We start from the raw sequence: 9007 nt of genomic DNA, 5'->3' as shown, positions 1-9007 counted from the left end.
ACTGCTGTGAGCGGCCGGGAGGATTCACCGCCACCCTCCGCGGGGACGAGAGCCGCCTCCTTCCCACAATGCACCGTTCCCGGCGGGCCTCGCGCGCCGCTGGAGAACCCGGATGTGCGGCGCGCATGCGGCCTGGGCGCGAGCGGGCTCCCGCCGGCGCCTTTGCGCCTGCGCATGAGAACGAGGGACGGTGGGAAGCGCGGCGGCGGCGCGCATGCGCAGAGGCGGCGCCGGCCATGCGGGTGAGCGCCCCGGGCTAACCTCAACCTCCTAATTTTCCATGATGAGCCTTCTGGGCTCAGGGAAGCAAAAGAGCCGACTCTGGCTCCAAGAAGATGGAATGAGGAAGTGAAGTGCTGTTTTCAGAAGTTTAGCTTGCCAAAATAAACGTTGAAGTCCGTTTCTTTTACTACAGCCATACTGTATGCAGGGGTGGACAACCATCCTGGTGGTTCCTGTTGTGGCTGTTCCTAGTTTCTGGAATCGCATTTTACAGCCTGCATCAGCCTGGATGTTTGTTTGCATTTAACTATGAAGCCTTAATGAGTCGTAGTTAGAAATCAAGCAAAATATGTTACATAATAGGTAAATGAACAGCTATGCAAAAATACAAATAGTACGGACTAAATGAAAAATGTTCTACGTATGTGTTAGATTGAGTACATTCAATTTAAAAATGAACTTAAGTTCTAGAATGAGGGCATAATCTTTTTTATATTTTGTTTTGYATTTTAGGAAGGCATTGTCTCATTATCTGGGTTGTGGATTAACAAACTAAGAGCTYGACTGTGTATGTGTTTTAAACAATAAAGTAACCAAAATGGGAAGTACAACTAGTATGAAGACTTCRTCAGTGTTCTCATAGGTAAAAACAAAGCAGAGCTCAAAAAGAAAACAAAAACCCCCMAAAAAGATGAAATAGAAAACTGGATAGCTGGAAGAAGAAAAATACTGATTCAACAACTGTGACCTACTGATGATTTAAGGTAATAGAAGTAGGAACTGTGAAATGTATAAATTCTGATRGCAGACAAGAATTGTTTCAGGTACTACTGTGCTATAATGGTTTAGTGTAATAGTTCAGCTTTGATAAAAATACCTCTTACCTATCTCCTCAATGTCACATAAAAAAAGAATCTCAACAAAAAGATTTCCTGGGCATTTGRATGTATAATCCAAATATATAAAATAGGCAAAGTATAACTCTTTTCAAAAAGYGCATATTGTAAAAACTCAGTTGATTCATTTTGGCTAGCTCCTAAACTTGACAGCTTTTTTTGTTTAATATGAGTAGGATAACAGTTGTCCTTTGCCTTGGCATCAAATGCCCTTTGAACTAGGAAAGTCAGAGCATATCTCACTGGAGTAATTTAATTTTCATCAATTTCTGTGGTATTAATTCTTTGCCAGAACTCTAATTCAGGCACGTAGCTGTGTTTGTTCCTGTTTGTGGACACAGAAAGAAGTATCTCYCTGCCAGCCACTGGGTACCTTCTTGTCTGGTGAAGTCTTGTTACTGATTTTCTTGTTGCTTGTTTTCTTGTTGCTGTTGAAGAGCTAATTTTTAGTGATGTAGTAGTAAGCACTTCTGAAAATTAGCTTCTGAAACTTGTATACAAAAATCACTCATTTTTTTCTGCTGAGTAGCCTTTGAAATGTGCATGTATAGTCTGTATACTGATAATTTTGTTTTTGAATAAGCCTCCTGACTRTTGAAGTTTCGTTCACAGTATATTTCCAAACATTTCCATCCATACTCCTTTTATATTGTGTGGGGTGTGTGTATTGTATTAACAGTGTTATATGAATGATCTGTATCCACCAGATAAATTATTCTTAAAAGAATTTGGTGTGTTTTGTGTGAGGTTTTTTAATTGCTTTATTTCTGCACTGTGTTTTTAAGGTTTGCTGTATCTTAATCCCAGGATCACATAACTGCGGATGCAAATTAATAATAATAAAGTTTTATGTGAGGTTTTGAATATAAGAAAATAAAGCCGTTGGCTTTGCAGCAGTATACTTTTATGTTAGGGCACAATTTGTGTCAATCAGGGTCTGCTYGCTTACACAGTTTTGTGCACAGGCATAGGTCTTCAAATGGCCTATATTACGCTATCTATTCAAAGCTGTGTCTGAAGTTGTGAAGATGGACTATTATTCTTTCTTAGACCCTCATTATAGAAGCTCAGACTCCTTATCGATATATTTATGGATGCATGGAAATCTCCATGCAAGACTTAAATTGAGAGAATACAAGCCATTCTTATTTACTGATCCTTTGTTAATGATTGTATTCTTAGGAAAATCAAGGACAATGATTGTCAGATAAGGAGATGCCTGGTTTCACTGGCCATTAAGATCATGATCTTCAATTGTATTTATGCTGTTGTCTGTGGAGCTGCCTTGTGGTCCAGTCTCTGTAAAACAATAGAATACATCCAGGTGATATATTTGCCTGCTTCTCCAAGATGTGTGTTTCTTTCACATCTAGCCTTGTAAAAGTATTTCAGTCAAAGCTGGGAGCAAGTTGTCTAGTGATGAGTTGACTTGAATTTAAAAGCAATGTGTAGTACATTCATGGATTAAAAGTGCAACTTCGGGGAACACATGCAAGCTCACCAAAAATATCATGCAAAACAGTTCCTAGAGTGGCTGAACTCTACTAAGCGCTAAACTGAGGTGTCTTCTCCCAAATCCAGAAGTACACTAGACCACTACTGGTGGTTTGTAATGTGTTTACGTGGACTAGATCAGGACATGAGTTACAGCAGTGTAGCTGTAACTTGAATCATTTGCCTTATTCTCATACTTTCTATTTTAAATTGCCTCTGTTTTCTTAGCAAATTTATACATTCTCAACCAACATTGGTATTAACARAGAGAATGGAGGTATACTGCTTTCTCCGTCAATGACAGAGGGTATGGCTTAAACTCATTCTTTAACAGGTAACAGAATGGCACAGTGCATTTTTTCATTTTCCAAGGTTATATAATCATATTTTTGCCTCAGTGTTGCAGAGCGTTTAAACAGATGCTCAGCTGTATTTGGATGTATTAAGCATTGCTGAATGTAGGTACTTGCAGTGCTGTTGGTCTTAAGACTTATGAGTTATTACAGTCAAAATAAATATTTATTTTATATGTATTACAAAAGGAGAAAAGAGCTCTTCTGTTAACTGGCAACCCAAAGCTATGTTCGGTGAAATTGAATTGAAATATGGTTATGGATTTAAATGCAAACAGCGGTGAGCTTACAGTGACAATCCCAGTATCTGACAAGGCTGTGTAGAAAGGCTATTCTGGCCACCTGCCAATGCCCAAATGTTGCTGAGGCTTGTGTTCTTATCTTAGCTAGGAGAAAAATAGGATGGGAAAGAGCTTGAGGAGGAAAAGAGAGTTTCAGAGTAGTCTAAGAGTAATGGAATGAAATTAAAATGAAGATTCTTGTGTCAGGAAAATGTATCAAGTCTATGAATAATCTCTTAAGAGCAGTGGAAACTCCATTGGTTAAGCCACTTAACTAAGGAACAAAAAAAAAAAAAAAAAAAAGACTGAGAAACAATGTAATTTCTGTTGGAGTCTGTGCTGGCTTACATGCTGGAGTACTGGAATGTCTGCTTGCATGTAACAGCACCCTGAAACCCTACTCAAAAAAGCATAGATAAGAAACTGCAATGACTACTTTTTGACCGCTAACTGCAAWGACCATCTTTCCTACTTTAATAGCATTACAGAAGATGCCATATCAATATCTACTGTTAGGCAAAACACCAAAGATTTAAATTCCTGAAAAGTTTTAAATCATCTACAAGGTTGCAGTAACCTTAATATAAAAATGCGATAGGTTTCTAGCCTCTCTTCTCAGTTCTAGCATCTTGATAAAAATATTTTTTTCTATTTTTTGCCTGTGAAATTACCAGCATAAGACTCATGGAAGTTGAAATTCACTGCTTATGACAGGAAAAAAAAAAAAAAAAAAAAAAAAAAAAAAACAGCTACATGAGCTGTGCATGTTTCTCAATGTAGTACCAGGCTGATGTGCCTCCTTCTGCCTTCAATAGACTGCTCTGAAGAAAGAGGATATTTCAGAGTCTATGTTAATCCAGTTCTTAGCTTGGGTCATACAGGATCAGTCAGCAGCTTGCCACGACGAGAATGGAGATTGTCGCTGCGTTAGCTGAGATGCGGTTAATAATCCAGTAGGATCTACAGTGAGGCTGCTGGGCTGATTTCGTATGAGCCCCCATAGAGCTGGGAAGTACAGCTCTGCCAGTTTTGACCTAGGCTGCATACAAATCACACCCTCAGAGTGAAAATCACCATTTTCCCCTTCAACTGTGCCATCCTCCTGCTCATACTTCAAAATTACAGTTCATTGTCTTCCTACCACTACCTGACGTGATAGAGATAGTTAAACATAGTTATAYTCTGTAAGCTTTCAGAAAGCGTAAGTGTAATTAATTAGGCCAATGCTTGTAATTGCTGCAAATCGTATTTTGTATGTTGAGGGGGGATCTGAGGATTTACAATCCAAGTGAACATGAAACGAACTGGCAGTGCTTGATGGTCWGTACTTTTCTTTCTCTTACAGTTAAGAGAAAAATTTTGATTAAATGCATATAGTTGACCAAGTTCTTAAGGAGACTATCAGGATGCTGTTATAGTTAATAATACCTAGCTGTCCTGTGTCACTGTCCCTCATTAGTTTTCGAAATGCTTCATAGAAGTGGGAAAGGGAGGCACAAAAAAGGTGAAACAACTTGCATAGGGTTGATAGGAATATGGCAGGTCCTGAGGAGTTTTCTGCTGACTGTAATAGAAAAGATAATGACAAGCAGCTGTTAACGTGTTCAAAGCTAACGTACCCAGTCAAATACGACCAAGTTGTAAAATGTAATGATTTACTGCCTGTAGGTGTTTGAATTGTGTGAGATCTTAGGTTTCCTGAAGCGCAAAATAAAATGGATTGTTACGAACTACTTTCACTTTGTGGGCTTTTTCGTTGTTGAATGGGAACGGATTTGTTTTGGTGGATGAAATTTCATGTGAGTTTGAATCTTACGTCCCCTGCTGTCATTCCGTCATTTATCTGTTCTGCCCAGAGTTCTCCCGTACACGTCCACAAAACGCTCCCTGAAACGCGACAGCACCGACTCMTTTTTGTGTCCCCACGGGCTGGTCTGCACGTGTGGCTCCGTCCGTGTTCCCTGCCACAGGCTGAGGAAGAGGTGGCCTGTGCTGTGGCTCATCTGGAGCTAYTTGTGTGCTCGCTGGCAACCTCACTCTTGCTATAAACCAATTTATAGCTGCACGAGGGCAATAATTTGAGTCTCCAACTATTGAATCAGTTGCCAAATCTGGTTAGTTATTTTGGGGTTAGTTATTGTGGGGCAGAACTGGCAGACTGAGCTTTACCTTCTTAGGAAATAAGGTAAAACCCCTCCTAACAAAAGCACATCCCAAAGCACTTTCTGGGCTTTAGCTCCAAAAYGCTGGTGTTTGTATCCTTTTTATTGACTATAGACTTTGTTAGCATTGAGGCTTCCAGAGATCATAATTTCCCCTAGAAATTTCTGCCGTAAATTCAGTGTGATGCTGCTACCRATAAGTTTCTCTTTTGTTTTACTTTCTTAAAAGTCAGAAAGTGCTGGATAATCTTAGTCCTCCTTCACTGAAGATTGGTCAGGAACTGAGGATGTATAAGAAAGTAGTTAACATCTGGGAAGCAAGAGTAGAAAAAAAAATGTTTTGGCAGTTTCATATTCTGCATTTTCTTCGTTTACTCACATTGAATCAGCTTAGTTTATTTGAGTTTACCTAGAAAATTGAAGCTGCAGTAATTATTTGGCCATATTTCTGTATTAATGAAATAAGTAAACCACACTTCCGTTTCATTTTTTAGTATATTGTCACCCTCTCGGTATTTTTGTCTGTCATCAGACAGAAAGAAACGCRGTCAAGTCGCAGTCTTATTTCGGTGGCTTCTCTGGATTAGGGTAAAAGATCCAAGTTAGCTCCGTGCGGTCATTTTGGGTCCAGATAACCTTCGCAATGGAAGTCTAATGAAAAAATCTATGCTGCTCCTGGGACAAGCTTGGGCCTAGAAGCAGATGAATGATTTTTGTGCGATCCAGRGCTGCCTTAGCAGAGCCTGCTCGGCTCAGAGGCGGCTCAGGTGCATTTGCTAGAAATCATCTCTCTCCTGCACAGTGACAACCTACGTGGCTCCATCCAAGTCAATTAGCCACCGCAAAGCTCTGACCTTGCCAGATTTTGACTGGTTCAGACAACTACATGTGCTCCTCAGGACTCATTATTTAGGTTTTTCTTTCCTTTGTCCACTCTATCTCGGTTCTCCTTCTGTTACAGAGCATGGAGAATTGATTGCAGTTAGATAAATTAACCCGAAGTAAATGGCAACTGTGGTGCTGTAATTACAACCAGAATTTGGCTTATGGACTTTCTGGATTTCTCCTCCATGCTTCCAAGCCGGGGTCTTCATTCTTAATAAAAAGAAGTATTCTTGGAAATAATCTTACACCATCTGCAGAAACTGGAAATAATGGAAATAATAATAATAAATAACTGGAAATAATCTTACACCATCTGCAACTTCAGACAGTTCATACATAACCAGCTCATTTTTTAAATCTCTTATTCCGTGAGCCTAAGGAAATGAAGCTTATATGATTTTTTTTTTGAGTACATACATATGTATATAGTGATCTCTCAGAGGACAGGTGACCAGCATGAGCTCAGCTATTACCAGATGACAGAGATTCCACTTGAAACTCTGTGCAGGAGAGGAGTGCATTGTTTTAAATATACAAACTTAAAGAAAACATTCAGCTATAATCTACACCTTCTTTTATAGCACTGATGTTGCAGCATCCACCTGAGCTTTGCACAGAGCTTAGGACCTTTGCTTTTGTCAGGTATTATTATGCAGATACAATGCTAGTTGCTTTCAGCTGGTTGTTGTTTAAGAAGATATTTAAAAAAGTGAGAAAATTGTACTAGCTCTACTGTACTCTTCAGCATAATTGTTTCCAAGTACTTGAGATTTATACTACTGTAGAGAACAATAGAAAATGGAAAGTGAGAAAACRTTTATCGCTGATCACATCTGCAGGGAAGATTCCCCCCCCCCCTATGTTTTAGTGGAAATAATGGTGCTTGTGGATCTGGAAATAGGAGTTACAATTCGAAGTACACTATCCACTTTATCTTCACCTCTGAAAACTTCCAGCTGTCTTTGGCATTCTTAAAGGAAAATATGATTTTCTTATTTTCTTGCTGCAAAATGCAGGCATAAGCTGGATTACAGTTCAACCTGGAGCTTTTTCATTTCTAATGACATTTTTTTTTTTTTTTGGTCCCTGAGGGCTAGAGAAGATACCGTAACCACCGTTTGCCTTCTGGCCATTTGCACCAAGAACTGTTCCTTGAAGCCCTGAGAAGCATACCAATGAGCCCTCCCTAGARCAAGCCAGCGTCTTGCTCGCTGAGGACGGCGTTACACGCTTCCCTAGTAAAACGGCTCGCCAGGAACAAAAGGAGTTTCTGCTGATTTGCAGCAAATTTGCAGCAAACGCTTCCTCAGATTGACGCTTTCAAATTGCATAGAAAGAAAGGTTCTGCTTTTTTCTTTTTTTTTKTKKKGGGGGGGGATTTTTTTGGTAAAAAGATCTGCTGCTGGTGACGTGCAGCTCGGCCAGCCGGGACCCAGCTTCTGCGAAGGGATCAGGGTGCAGACGCGCTTCTCGCAGGTGTGTCCCTGAAACCACCGGCTGCTCTCGGCTCTCGCAGCTCTCGGCGTCCGCACGCCGAAAACCGAGAGCGGAGCGGAGGGTGTGTGCGCGGGCGGGCGGCCCTTCCTTGCTCTTAGTCCAAGCATCCCCTTCGCAGAGAGCCCGTGCGTTTGGCAGGTCGCTTAGCGAAACAGCAGAAAAGCATGTAAGATTAAGCATGGGAAACAAGGGCACAGGGCAAAAACAAAGCCTCGACAGAGGGAGGCTTGATGTCAGAAGAGCATCCTGAAGGGGCTCAAGCATGGCTTTAGTYGCGCCACCTTCCAGCAACCACTTTGCAGAAAGTTACACATATATATGATTTATATACATCTATCTTATTTATATAATATTTATTGTTACTACATTTATATATTTTATATATACTTTCTTACTGCAACAAATATGCGTCTTTTTTCAGCTACAGCTTCATCCCAGAGATTTTTTTCTATTTTCCAATCAGATATAAGGACATTTTAAAAGATGCAATACACTGCTTTTCTCTGCAAACCACAGCAAAAGTTATAATCACTGTTATATAAAAATATAACTGCTGGGCTCGGGACTCTGCAGTCAGCATTTGTGGCTTTTGGGATTACGTGGTTGCTGTAGGTACTGACAAATTACTACGGGGAGCAAAAATATGAAGCAGGCACGAGCATAGTTTTAGGGCGTGGATTTAATAACCTGACTGCTTGCAGGGAAGAGCGGTGGCTGGGGTCCTCCGGAGCGTAACACAYAACCACTGGCAATTTTATGTTAGAAAGCTAGAAATGGCCAAATAAGGGCACGTGTCAATCTCGCCGGATTTCCTTTCGGAAAACAGCGGTCAACAGCTGATGCCTGAAGCACAAGAAAACGCAACGAGTGCAAAAGCCGTGGCGGGTTTTGGGCCGCGGCGGTGCCAGAGCGATGGGTGAGCCCTCCCTGCCAGCCCCAGCGCTCCCCGCTCCGCCCCGAAATCCCGGCAGCGGGGCAGCAGAGGGGCTCATCCCTCCACGCCGCTGCCCAATCCACCCCATTTGCCAGATTTTTCTTCGTCACCTCTGYACCTTTGCGCTTCGGCGYGCCCAGCACTCATGKTTTTTTTGTGTGTGTGCAAAGTAGCGCGATGCTACTACCCAGGCGGCTCAGCCAAAGCGTGCAGCTGGCCTGCAGAATCTCGGCAGGGACATTCTGCCCCCGCTTTTTATTTGCAGTTTTCCTTTGCAACAGCG

The 9007-nt window shown here is 41.3% G+C and overlaps 1 long non-coding RNA gene across 1 annotated transcript; it reads left to right on the top strand.

The window, feature by feature from the left end:
* Positions 1 to 690: 690 nt before the first annotated feature.
* On the top strand, positions 691 to 4979 carry LOC146598332 (uncharacterized). Its single transcript, XR_014895282.1, has 2 exons — positions 691 to 986; positions 2301 to 4979. It is a non-coding gene; the product is annotated as an uncharacterized LOC146598332 (long non-coding RNA).
* The last annotated feature ends 4028 nt before the right edge of the window (positions 4980 to 9007 follow it).

This window comes from Rhea americana, unplaced genomic scaffold (genome assembly GCF_003343005.1).
Source record: "Rhea americana isolate MKP2758 unplaced genomic scaffold, rheAme1 scaffold_165, whole genome shotgun sequence".
Taxonomy (NCBI): Eukaryota; Metazoa; Chordata; class Aves; order Rheiformes; family Rheidae; genus Rhea; species Rhea americana.
Note: the sequence above shows the minus strand (reverse complement) of the source record. Positions and strands in the feature narration are given on the sequence as shown.